The sequence below is a fragment of the Macaca thibetana genome, chromosome 8, assembly GCF_024542745.1.
Source record: "Macaca thibetana thibetana isolate TM-01 chromosome 8, ASM2454274v1, whole genome shotgun sequence".
Classification (NCBI taxonomy): Eukaryota; Metazoa; Chordata; class Mammalia; order Primates; family Cercopithecidae; genus Macaca; species Macaca thibetana.
In genome coordinates, this window is record NC_065585.1 from 40,745,342 (window position 1) to 40,759,326 (window position 13,985).

General features: G+C 41.8%; 1 protein-coding gene across 5 annotated transcripts in view; it reads left to right on the plus strand.

Moving 5' to 3' along the window:
• The window catches only part of DPYS (dihydropyrimidinase), an 87,430-nt gene that overhangs the window by 59,774 nt on the left and 13,671 nt on the right, over positions 1-13,985 (plus strand). Inside the window, exon 9 of one of the 5 annotated variants that reach the window (XR_007728138.1) lies at positions 709-13,310. The exons of the other annotated variants lie outside the window; for them this stretch is intronic. The gene's annotated coding sequence lies outside the window, so the exon portion shown is untranslated. Of the gene's footprint in view, positions 1-708; positions 13,311-13,985 lie in introns of those variants that run through there. 5 annotated transcript variants of the gene reach the window in all.

A 13,985-nucleotide genomic window follows, 5' to 3' on the forward strand; every position in this document is an offset into this window, starting at 1 on the left:
TTTTTCCTAATGTTTTCCTGCTCTGTTTTTATCCCTAATTATCCTACCACCTGTTAACTTTTTCCTTTTAAAGTGCTTTAGTATTTCTGGAAGAAGAGGGGTTAAAATTTTATATAAATGTGCATTTGACTCTAGACTTGTGTTCTGGATGGATCGCTTATAGTGAGAGACACTATACAGTGGGTAAGCACATAGTATTTGAGTCATATACACTCATATTATGCTCTGAGGTGAGTTACTTGGCTTCTCTGAGCCTCTATTGCTTCATTTATAAGTATGAGAAAACTCTGCTTCCATAGGGTTAAATAAAATAATGAGGATTGAATAAAATAATGTATGAAAAACTTCTCACATAGTGTTTAATAGCATGCAGTAAATGGAAGCTCCAATTGAATACTTTTCCTTATTAGCATCATTTTCATAATAGATGGCCTTGGCCATGGCTTCCAACCACTGAAGTGAAATTAGTAAATGTAAGAAAAGAAAGTGAAAATGTCAAGGGTGAATGCTGTTGGAAGCAAAACGATCAGGAAACTATTCCGGGAATAACCTAGCCAGGATATATTAGTCAGGGTTCAATCAGAAAAGTAGATCCACTTGGATGTCTGTGTGTGTGTGTGATTATACATATGCATATGTGTGCATATATACATGCATAAATATACACATACACATGCATATGTATGACTTGACCTTCCACACTCACAGGGGCTGGACTCTCTGCAAGGTTGCTGCCTTCATGTCTGATGCTGGAGCCTGCAGACCAGTGGTCAGGAAGGGAAGATGGAGGTGAAGTGGGAAGAGCAAGGACCAGGTCGAACCCCGACCAGGAGCTGGAGCCCCACAGGGAAAGATGGAGACCTAAGCCTGTTCTTGTTGCCTTTGCCCTGGGTATGTGGTGTGAGTGGCTGCCTTTGGTCATGGGACCAAAGTCACACACCTGGCCCAGGAGTCGGAGCAGGTGAAGGAGGATCCAGGGGGAAGGTGGAGCATTGCAAACCTGACCACATTCTCACACCACAAGATGAGTCAGCAGGTATCATGTGTGCAAAATGGCTGCTGTGTCACTTCTGCCCTCCACCAGAGCTCTAGGTGTAGATGCCATTATCAATGCAGGTAACCATTTTAAGAAGAAAACAACGGAGGTTCAGAGAGGTTAAATAATTTGCCCCAGTTCACACATCTGGAAAGGACAGAGCTGGGATTCAGAGCAGGCCTGCTTGACTGCAGTATCTAGACTCTTAACCACTGCAGAGCTTACAGCCTCTTAGAAGGGCAGGCAAGGAAGGAGCACTTACAGCACAGGGGTTCGTATTTGGTCTCTGGAGCCCGACTGCCCGGGTTGGTAATCTGTCCCTCCACTTATTGACAGGGTAGCCCAGGGGGAGTTACTTCACCTTGGTTTGCTTCAATTTCCTTGTCTGTCAAAGGGGAATGATCATAATGCCCATATCAAAGGCTGAGAGTTGATACATGTGAATTCTTTGCAACAGTGCCCAGAGTTTTAAGCACCCCACGAACTTGGCTGAGCAAGTCAGCGGATCCTGGAGCATCTGGCTGTGGCGGGCAGCTCATCGTGCCCTCCTGGGCGCTGCTCCCCTCCACCCCCTCCAGCATGGATGCCCTCAGGCGTGCTCCCTGGTGAAGCTGAGTCAGTTTCAACGTCTGCAGTTCTGCAGCTTTTCAGCATCACCACCTTGGATTAGCCTTGTGCCTGTTCCAGGCCAACAGAGGTGATGTTACAGTGACTACATAAGCGCCAGCTGACTGTGCTTCCTGGAAGCAGACACCTTTTAGATTGGCTAAAGCTCAAACCATACAACTTAGTTGCTAATTGGGACCCTGAGGCTGAGCTTCTAGCTCTGACAGCCTCCAAGATGCTCTATTTCAGGAGTGTCAATGAAACGCTAGCATGCACCACCGCTGGAAGAGATGATTAGCTGTCACCAAGTTCTCAGATGGAAAGTAGATAATTACTGTTAAAATTCCAGTATCAGGTAATTGAATGAGTGAAGAGTATAGTGCTTTCGTCCTTTGAGCAGGGGATGAACACTGATGGCTGGAGTATTGGGGCAGGAGAATGGAGTGGGGTCAGTGTCAGCCTGCTAAGTTTGATTTCTGGCTCTGCTGACTCAGGACAAGTTACTCAAGCTCTCTGAGTCTCTGTTTTCTCATCTGTTAAACGGAAATACAAATGTGGATTGTTGAGAGACTCAGTGAGGCAATGTACCTGAAAGTACTTGGAATACAGAGATGCTTCATGGATAGTGGCCACACCTGACGCTGTGGGGACGGTCATTGGTGTCCCTCTGCCACTGTAACTTTTAGTGGTTACTTTTTTTTCCCCCATCCCTTTTGTTCTCGCTCCCTTTAGGTCCTTGACTGTCATTTTTTTTTCTTATTTGTGGCTCTGTCACACCAAATTTTAGGTCTTCCAATTACTCTTCAGGAGCCTTGTGTTGTTATTGTTGCTTTTTGTTTGTTTGTTTGTTTTTGCCACTGGAGACATTCAGAGCAGGGGAAAAGCAAACTTTTTGTAAAGAGTCACATAGTACTTTTTTTTTTTGGCTTTGTGGGCCATATGGACTGTGTTGCTAGTACTCAACTCTGCTGTTGTAGTGCAAAAGCAGCAACAGATAATATGTAATGAATATGTAAATGAATGTGACTGTGTTTCAATAAAACTTTTTTTGCAATGCAGGCTGTGGGCCGGATTTGGCCTGTGGGCCATGGTTTGCCAAGCTCTGGTTTAGAGATTTGAAGATTTCAGACTCCTCTCATTGAATATCCAAGGTCATCTCTTCAGATGGACATCCTGATCTCCAGTTCACACTAAGGAGCCTTTGATGCCTCGAAGGCTTTTTGCCTTATTTTGCCACAGCACAGTCTTCAGACAGTGAAGCAGGAAGTTACTTTGTTATTCACAACTCTTATTTTGTTTACTCATTTAAGTTTAGAAGATTCTAAACAAATTCCACTTAAACACTTAGATCTTAAGTGACTTCATCAATTCAAAACTGACGGGTGGTTTTGAGCAGTGAGCATTAGGTAAAACTTCCTAGCCTTGGCAGAAATATATAAGCTTGGTACTAGTACAGTGAGCGTTGCATGGTTACTGACTGTCTCAGGTCACTTCCAAAAGAGCTTACAGACCCTGCATTGAGGTTCAAATAAGCTGGGAACCCTTTTTACTACACAAATCTGAGTTCAAGATCTAGTTTTTCCATGTGCCAACTGTGTCTTAGGCAACCTTATTCAGCCTTAGTGTTCTCATCCACAAAATAGGGATAATAATAATAATATTGATATATGTTTATCGTGAGGATTAAAGATAATGCTTTTAATGCCTAACTCAGAGCAAAGAGGCCATAAATATTTGTTATGCCTATTATAAGAACATGTTTGTGATGGCTTTGGAGTTTCTGAGTGCCCCTTCAGCTGTGACGTGGGAATAGAATCAAGGGCATTTATGTTTCTGTTTGCCTTGTTACCTTCTCAGGAAAGTTGGAGGCCAGGTCTTGATTCTTAGGATTGCAGAACTTGAAGTTCTCCTGACCCTTAAAGGAGTGCTGCAGCCCATTTTTGTGGATTTCACACAAGCATTCTGGGTTTCATGGTTGTCTGGCTTGACCATAGACTTTCCTTCTCTCTTTTACTAACATACCTCACTCCCTGGTTGTCAGCAAGTTATTTTCCAGTGTCAAACTACATTTCATCTGTCAGCATTTATGCTTACTAACTCTTTTCATTTCCCTCAGTAGGGATGGAGGGAAAATAGGTCATCTTCTTCCTTTCAAAAAAAGAGTAAAGTTTGTAAGTCCCCCAGATATTTCTGTTATCCAGCTCCTCTTTTCCATCCCTTAAATTGACAACCCTCCTTCCTGTCTTCCCTTCACAGTCTAGTCATTCCGTTGGGGGAGGTTAGGACGGGGACTTGCTCCCAGAGCTCCCAAGAAGGTGGTGGGCCGCTTGCAAAATGGCGGCAGGCCACTTCCAAGATGGTGGTAAGCCTCCTGTTCTCTGACCTGGGGTTCTTGGCCTCACGGATTCCAAGGAATGGAAGCTTGGGCCATGCAGTGAGTGTTGTAGCTCTATTAGAAGCCTGGGTCATGGAAGAGAACTGTGGAACCCAGTGACTAGTGTCCAGCTCTATTAGGAGGAACCCAGGCGCTTAGCCATGCAGGAACAATGGCAAGCCTTTAGCCCCCTCAGGAGCGGCAATGGGCACCTCACTGGATCAGGAGCACAGCGGACACCCTGTCAGATCTGGAGGGATGGAAGTCAGCCGCATGTCTGTGACTGCGGCAAACAGCAGTGGTGGACGGGGAGCGAAAGCTCAGCTCAAGCGGTAACAAACACAGACCAGAAGACAGTGCAGTTGCAAGGTGAATACAGTGAAAACACAGCTCCCATACAAAGGGAGGGGACCCAAAGAAGGTAGCCATTGCCGGCTTGAATGCCTGGGTTTATATCCCGATCATTGTCCCTCCCACTGTGCTCAGAGGTGATGGATGATTGGCTATTTCTTTTTACCTCCTGTTTTTGCCTAATTTGCATTTTACTGAGCTCTTTTTACTACCTGATTGGTCGGGTGTGAGCTAAGTTGCAAGCCCCGTGTTTAAAGGTGGATGCGGCCACCTTCCCAGCTAGGCACAGGGATTCTTAGTTGACCTAGGAAATCCGGCTAGTCCTGTCTCTCAATTCCTTTTTCTTCCTAAAATATGGAGCTAAAGCTAAACATACCAATAAGTCCCTGGCCTATTGTATACTTTCAGGAAGGATGTTATGTGAGTTTTACCCAGTGTATTTCCATATAGGAAACTGACATCTTTTCCTGCTCAAGTTGTCCCCATAGTCTGTCAAGCAGTGTCAGCTTGCCAAAGGCAAGACAGCTTCCTGGGAAGGATGACAATAAAATTATAAGACCAAGTTCACACGTGACCCCAGAAAGTTATTTCTAACTCTCACCAGTATGTCAGGCCAATAGCCTGGCTTTCCAAAAGCTAATAATCATACCTTACCTATAAGTACTTATCTGTTTAATATTCATAAGACATACATCCTAGTATCATGCTAGGTTGACTGATTCACATTCAGTTCCTGTTCCTTAAAGACACTAAATTATTTTTAGTTTCCCACTTCCTGAAAACTACCGTATAGAACATGGAATATTTATGCTAAGTAGAAATCCAGAAATTTGCTAATAGCTTATTTGCAGATAAACAAATACATATATAAAATGCCTCTGTTTGCTCAGTACTATGTGAGGCATAGGAGGTGAAGGACACGGTACCTACATACAAGGTCAGCTTGCTCATGTCTAAATCCAATTTATCTCACCATGATCTACATCACCATCCATGACCTATATTACATACCTCCAAGGACAAAATACCCAGAGTGAAATTTATTCCTTTAAGTCAATGTTTGGGGAGCATTTTTATAAACCTGCATTAAGTATTTTGTCATCTACTGAGCACCGGTAGAGTTCCAAGTTATTGTCCAATTTAGATTTAATAATGTGGCTGAGGCAATTCCCATTTTCTCTTCTGCAGGAGGCGGGTGTAGAAGTCTAAATAGAGGGTGGAAGATTGATGGGTGCAGTGAGTGGCAACTTTGCTTAATAATGACAATGTACTTGAAGCAGCACCATTTAGCATTTCCAGAGATGTGGCTGCTTTGCTCCCCATTTATATAACTTGTCACATCTAAGAAATTGACAGAAGAGGTAGTTTGAAATAGACAGAACACACGTTTAAAAAAAAATCTTCTATGGTGATTACATCAAGAATGACTGGTCAATTTTGGCTTAAGGAGTTCTTAATAGCATCCTAAATCCTTTACTGCTAAACAGAAAACAGACCAAGAAACATTATGGAGTATGAAACAAGCTGCTTCCTATTTATTTTCTGGTGGATTAAGAATGTTTTCATCAACTGCATGCTTTCCAGGTAGCTTCCCATAAAGCTTTCAAGGGGCAGTATTGTCTAGTGGTTAAGAGCACAACCTCTGAAGCCAAAGGCCCAGGCTTGTATCACACATCATATTCATATCTCAGCTACGTGAATTTACTAGCTATGTAACATGGGGTGAATGTTATTAATCTTTCTGTGCCTCATCATCCTCATCTAGCCCATGGGAATAATAATAATAATAATAATACCTACCTCATAGGAAGATGTCATGATTATTATTGTTTCACATTGAATATATAAGGCATCACACAACACAATGTAGAGGGATGAGGTATATTTTTAAAGATGCCACTAATAATCCTGACATGATTCTATTAACTTTTTTTGTTTCTCATGGCAACCTGGTAAGAATCTATCTGTTGCAAGGCCAAAGTGCCTGAGTGGGACAGAATAGAACAGAATACCTAAAACAAGTCATTTCTCTGGGGTTGGGGAGACCCACATTACTCTAATCAATTCTCTTCCTCTCCACAATGTTCCCCCGAATGCACACGGGTGGTGTTGCTGTCTTCTGCAGGCTCCGCGTCACTGATTTTCTCATCTGTAAGAGCACGCGGCTCTTTGACAGAAAGCTATTCGCAAAGGGACAGAATGTTTTTCTGCAGCTGTGATGTGAGTGGTATCAAAGTTATTGGCTAAGTTGGAAAACAGCTTAATGTTTTCAGGGCTTCTGCTTCCGTATCTGCTTCTGCCTTGGAGACGTATATAATTGGGACTCAGTAAGACAGCCTTGACACCCCTCTGCAGCGAGACGTGCCTCTTTCAAATAGGCTTAAAGTGAGCTTAACAAAGAGTAGCTTTTGCCTAGGGGCAGAGTGACCATGGACAACACCCTTTCTGTGAATCTGCTAATGAAGAGTCAGCGGCCAGGAACTCAGCCTCACTCCCTAGATGGTCAGCCTTTCATCATTCTGTATCCTTCCTGTTGCTGCCAGAGCAGGCCAAAATCCTAGCTGTCCAATCAATCATTAGAGAGAATGTATTTCTCACAATTGCCACTCTCTTGAGCTGCTTTGCATTTGGTAATTTTGAAAACTGTTTAGTAATGAATCTTGCAGCTCTTTGCTTTTGCCTACAAATGGAGTGAGAACATCGCCCCACATCTGCATCTGTTCTGCAGAAAGATTTAGTTGAAAATATCTTCTTGGTTCTTTTTGAGTCACAGGCCTTTTGAACTCTGCCTCAGAAACATCCATGGGTTCTTCATTAAGGGAATTATTCTCCAGAGAACAAGGTGTCTATCAGTCAGGGACTTTGGTTGCAAACCCTGGTAACTAACCTGTGCTCACTTCAGTGAAAACACACTCTGTGGGAAGGCCATGGGGAGCTCACAGATGGAAGGCACAGTCCCTGCTCTGGCTTGGAATGGTTGGAGCCCAGGGCGGCCCCAGGCAGCTTGCAGAAGGAATTGGTCTGAGCTCAGGGGTGTACCCTCCAACCGCTTTTAATTATTTTTGTCACCCTGCAAAATATTCTAAATTACTGGGAAAGAGAATGCAATTGCCCATCTCTTGGTTAGGGAAAAGCAGAAAACCATGCCTAAGGATCTTGTCAGATTATCTCCAAAGCAGGAAAGTAGTTTCTTAAAGAAAAATTGGGGTGCTGATGCCAGAAGATGGGAGAATGGACGTCAAGGGGCCGAACCACAGTTCTTGTTCTTCTGCATGTCTCAGGATGGGATAGTGTGTGGGGCCCACTTAAAAACTTAGATACACTGCAAAAGATACATGATGCCTGCTCCAAATATCTCACAGTGTCACTGCACCCCAATGACAATAGTGTATTAGTCCATTGGCTGAATCTCTTAGTCAGAGCCTGGATGTGGGTTTTCTTGCTTTTTTTTTTTTTTTTTTCAGATGGAATCTCACTCTGTTGCCCAGGCTGGAGTTCAGTGGTGCCATCTTGGCTCACTGCAACCTCCATCTCTCGGGTTCAACTGATTCTCCTGCTTCAGCCTCCTGAGTAGCTGGGATTACAGCCATGTACCACCATGGCCCGCTAACTTTTATATTTTTAGTAGAGACGGGGTTTCGCCATGTTGGCCAGGCTGGTCTCAAACTTCTGACCTCAAGTGATCTGCCCGCCTCGGCCTCCCAAAGTGCTGGGATTACAGGCGTGAGCCACCATGCCCGGCCTGTTTTCTTGCTTTCTTCCAAGATTGTCTCCCAGCCTTCAAAGCATTGTCTGCTCATCGGATGACATGAGGCCCACCAGCTCTCCAGGGGAGGTCATTGAGTCTGACTTTGACCTTCACACCTGGACCTCAGCTGCTTCAGGAGAAGCCACTTTGGGCAAATTAGAAGAACCTGGGGGATGTTTCATTACAGTGAAAGGGAAGCACAGGGTGAGTTTTGAAAGGATGGGTCTGTTCCCATGTGCTATATGACAATGGCCCTAGAAGGGTGTTAAGATACTGCGCTAAACACCTCTGTCCAGGGCCTCTCTTACGGACAATGCCTGGAGGGCAGTTGGGCTCAGCCTTCACATTCAAGAAAGACCTCAGATTTGTGCTTTTCAAATTATCACGAAAGCAGATTCTTCTAAAAGTCCCATAGGTACATTGCAAGAATTGAAAGAAAAAACTGTGTCAGGCAGGGTTCTTAGCTGCCATCAAGAGAAATCCACTCTAAATAGTTAAACAAAAAGGGAATGTATCAAAGGATACTGGGTGGCTCATAGACTCTCCAGGAGGGCTGGAAGAGCAAGCTGAGAGGTGGAACAGCCAGGACTGATGCCCCAGGCATCCCACAGGGCATCAGAGAACTCTGATCCTGCTCCTAGGCACAGATACTGTAGATCACCTCACTGTGGTGGAGCTCAGATCCTACTGCTAGAATCTCTGTCACAGCTGGCCCTAAACCCAGGATTGACCCATCTCTGTCCTCCACATGGATTCCTGTGGTAGCTGCTTCCTGTGTCACCAACTTGCCAGGCAAAGTCTGGTGCTAGGGCATCATTTTGAAGGAGCCCAGGTCACATGCCTGGGCCCCAGCTGCAAAGAAGGCTGGGAAGACATGTTTTTGGCTTCTGCCATGGGGAGAATTCCCAGAGGAAGTGTGCTCAAAGGAATGACAGATGTCCTTACAAAGATGTGTGACTCTGAACTTGCATTTCTTCCAATAATGGACCACATCTCCCAAACTGCACAACAAATGCATAGATTTTAAATACCGTTTGGTAGTAATCTGATATATCATGTGATGATATTGTTTTGTATTATTATGTTTAAAACTATCTAGAATTAAATATTGAAATTGTACCACAATTTTAAAACTTTCTTATGGCAGGGTTACAAATATAACAGTATTCTCAAAAGTTGAAAGTGGTTTCTGCCTCTCACAAGTTCATTCAATATTAAACTACGTGAACCTTGGGCAAGTTCTGAAACAGCTCTATTTCAGCATTATCATCTTGGAAAGGTAGTAATAATACTGAGCTGTGTGCTTATTACAGTTGGTAATATTAGAATCGCCAAGTATTTATAGGTATTAGTGAACAAGTATTTCATATAAGCTAAGATGCCACTAAGAATGATAGTTATAACAATTTTACTTATTTATTCATTACTAATTAACCTGGACAGCATGCTAGAAAACCCAGCAGAAATGGACTGGATGTTTACCTCTCATTTACTTCAGTGTTGTGTTCCCAAAACACAGTCATGTCCCAGAGGACAGTGGAGGCAGGAATTTAAATTGACCTGACTAAACAGGAAGACAATCATGCAATCTTTTTATTTGATCATCACATAAACATTTATAAAGCACGTAGTATGTGCTGAAGCTAAACCAACCTAGTCTCTTTCTTAAAACGTGCACCAAGTAGGAAAAGAGAGCCTTGTCAAGAGACCATTGTGATACTTTCAGATAATGCTAAACGACCGAGGAAAATGTTCAGTTTCACCCTGTGTCATCAGGGTCAGCTTCTAGGGACCAGGATTCTTGGGTGGAGTTTTAGGGAAGGGAGAAGGGCAGAAGTGAGGAGGGCATTTAGGGAAAAGATAACCTCATGTGCAAGGATTCAGAAGTGGGAAAGCTCCTAAGATTGGAGAATTACAGCTTAAGCTGGAAAGAAAAAGTTGGGTGCCAAATGACACCCTGTCAGACACCTTCCAATGTGAAAGTGGAAGCACATTCCTTTTGCTGCTGGTGATAATGCCTCAAATTTACATTTTGTGTTAATTTGACTTCATTTACATAATGACTTATTATAAAGTATCTCTTAGATGTTGTCTAATTGTCCTCTTTCTCTTGCTAACCCCAAGGCTGAGAAAGTCAAGGTAATGACCTTCAAGGCAAAGAAATCCGATTTGATATTTTGCTGTGTCAACCTCATTTTAAGATCACAACTTATGTCAAGGAAATAGTATAACAAGAACGCTGAAGATACTTGGAATCCGCCATCTTCCTTTTCTTAACCCACAGAAAAAGCTACTTTGTGTATTCCCTCCTGTATTTGCCCACATGCATATATATTTTTCTGGTAGACATAATGTATATACTCTCTGTTTTTCCATTAATATTACATAGTTATCAGGGTTTTTGCTTCTGACAGTATTTTTAATTCTAGTCTTTCATAAATGCCTAATATTCTATAGAACTGACTTTGGAAAATAGTTATGCTTCAGTTTTTAAATAGTTTAGGCAGCATTGTAATGACAATCTTTGTGGATAAAGATTATTTCTTCTGTTAGATGTTTTCCCTAAGAACTTCAGTAACTCTTAAGAATTTCTTTTTTCCTCCCATTCATGTACTTTAAATAACCATTTCAGCACAAATTTTTAATTCATTTTACTTTCTTCATATAGCAGCCTTACTAATGCATCAGTCCAAAAATCTTCTTTATATAGTATGCTGTAATACAATACCAAGAGTCCCTCCCATCAATGTAACTGTGATGCTTAGGATTTCAGCTGCCCAGGCTATGGAAATATTTGACAGATTGTAATGGCCATATAAAGTCTTTTCACCCTGAAAGTCTGAAACCCCTCTATATTGTTTCCTAGCTTTATTTTCTTGGAGTTTGTATCTTGCATCACCATAATTCATCATAACTCATTCTATACTTAGTATTCCTTTAAATATTTTCTTCATTTTCCTGTTTTAGTGATGTTATTTACCACTGGATTAATACTCCTCCATCCTTCTTAATGTTTGAAATTATTGTTGTATTTGTACCTGCCTCCTGCTTCTTCGTGATTCTTTGACATTTCTTTATATCAGTAAGTTGGTTCCTAAGGTCACTGAAAGCTCTTTTTTTTGCTGCAGCATACACTTAAAATATGACCCAGCAATTTCACTCCTGGGTATTTACATTAGAGAAATATTCATGCAAAACAGGTACCTGAATGTTTATAACAGCTCTATTCATATTCATCAAAAAAACTATTTAGAAACAACTCAGATGACCTTCAGTGGGTGAATGTATAGCACACTGTGGTACGTCCATACAGTGGAATACTATGCAGCAACAAAAAAGGAGCTATTCATACACACAACAAATTGGATTAATCTCCAAGGATTGATGTGGAATTAAAGAAGTCAGTCTTGAAAGATTACATACTCTGTGATTCTACTTATATGACAGTCTTGAAAAGAGAAAACTATGGTAATGAAGACTAGATCAGTGGTTGCCAGGTGTTAGGGATTGGGGGAGGGTGTGACTACAAAGGGATAGTGTGAGTCTGGGATAGTGGTAGCACTGTTCTGTGTCTTAATTGTTGTGATGGCAACACAAATCTATGTATATGTAAACATTCATAGAAATGTACACCAAAAGGTCATTTTTATTGTAAATTTTAAAAATATAAAAAGATCCAAGTTTCCAGGCCAGGCGCAGTGACTCATGCTTGTAATCCTAGCACTTTGGAAAGCCAAGTTGGGTGGATTGCTTGAGCCTTGGAGTTCGAGACCATCCTGGGTAACATGGCTAAACCCTGTCTCTACCAAAAACAATATAAAAATTAGCCAGGTGTGGTGGCACATGCTTGTAGTGCCAGCTACTTGGGAGGCTGAGGTGGGAGAATCGCTTGAACTGAGGAGGTAGAGATTGCAGTGAGCTATGGTCACACCACTATACTTCCAGCCTGGGCAACAAGAGCAAGACCCTATCTCAAAAAATTAAAATTAAAATTAAAAAAAATCCCAATTTCATCAAACTAGTCATATGTCCTTTGGCAAATGATATAACCTTTCTAAATCTCAATTTATTTTTCCTATAAAATGTGGAAAATACTCTCTACCTTGGAGAGGTGTTCTAAAGATGAAATAAGATGTTATAAACCATCTCCATGACATACTAGATGCTCCTCTTTCTCTTTTCCATGGCAGCTGTTTCTCACTGGGAGCAGATTCTTTTTTATTATTATCATCACTGTGCTTTTTTACAGCTATTTGGCTCTTAGGTAGCAGCCTGGAGCCACTGAGGGTTTCAAGCAGGAAAGTGACATGATCTGATCTTCATTTTTAAAAGATAATTTGAGCAGCTTTGTGGAGAGTGGTAAGGAATGCAGGGGGGGTAAGAGTTGAAACAAAGAAGCCAGTAAGAGTTGCTGGGGTTGTCCAGGTGAGAGATGATGGTGTAGACTCCAGTGGGAGCCATGGAGAGGGGGAGAGGAGGAGAGGGGTCTTATTTTGGGAGGAGGTAGAACGAAGTAGCTTGATGCTGGCTTGAGGGGTGAGGAAAGATAAATGGTGATGTCATTTACTGAGATGAGAACTCAAGGGAGGAGCAAACCTGAGCGGGTGGGTTGTGGTCAGCATTAAAAGTCAAGAATTCTGTCTGGGCATGTTGGGATTGGAAACCAAGTAAGCAGTTGGACCAAGGACCAGGCAGTGTTATCTTGTTCATTTCTAGGACTGCAGCACACACACGGCAGCTGGGGCTTCCTCCTCAGCCCTTCCAGATAAGGCTGGGGGAACTTTGAGCTGCTCCTCCTTAGACTCACTCAGCCTTGAGGATTTTAGCAAAATTTATCTCTTTAATCCATTCCTGAGAGGGATTGTAGAACCTTCTACCAGAATTCAGATTATGCTATTATTCTAAGTGAAGTAACTCAGGAATGGAAAACCAAACATCATATGTTCTCATTCGTAAGTGGGAGCAAAGCTATGAGGATGCGAAGGCATAAGAATGGCAGCATGGACTCTGGGGACTCAGGGGGAAAGGGTGGGAAGGGGTGAGGGATAAAAGACTACGCACTGGGTTCAGTATACACTGCTAGGGTGATGGGTGCACCAAAATCTCACAAATCATCACTAAAGAACTTACTCATGTAACCAAACACCACCTGTTCCCCAAAAACTATGGAAATAAAAAATTTTAGAGAAAAAAAGGACTCAGATTATGCTCATATTATTCACTGCTGCCAGATTTTTTTCTTTTCCATTTAATGAGATTTAAGGAAAGGAGGCATGTAGCATTTTCAAATACCTAGCCTGGAAGTCATCAATCATTTTGTGTAAGATTGAAAAATATTATTAAACTACTGAGAATGATGACACATGTATGACATAGAATATGCTAAGAGATTATATTCCAACATATTTGGTTATTTCTGTTATCTTCAAATTTCTAGTTTTGCTACAGACAATGAAAGAAATTACATATATACTTTTCCTTGATAACTACCAAATCCAGTTGATAACTATCAAATAGCTATTTCCTTTGGGAAGGCAGGAGCAGGCATGGGATTTGGGAAGGGGTTTTGAAGAAGCCTCCATTGTATCTACAAAAAGTTAAAATTCCATAGAGCTGGATATAGGGTCAGTGTGTTCATCAGTCATCTGTGTTTAAAAATATTTTATAATTTAAAAATGAAAAAATGTTAACATATAAATACAAATAATTTTAAAATCTGAACATAAAAGACAATGCCCTCCTTCCACCCACTCTACCTTCATTAATCACCTTAAAGAGTGATCTCTTGGGTTTTTCTCTCAGAAAAATGTAATTACTTTGTAATGAAATATTAATGTTATGTTCTATTCTTAAAGTCACTTGTTACAGTG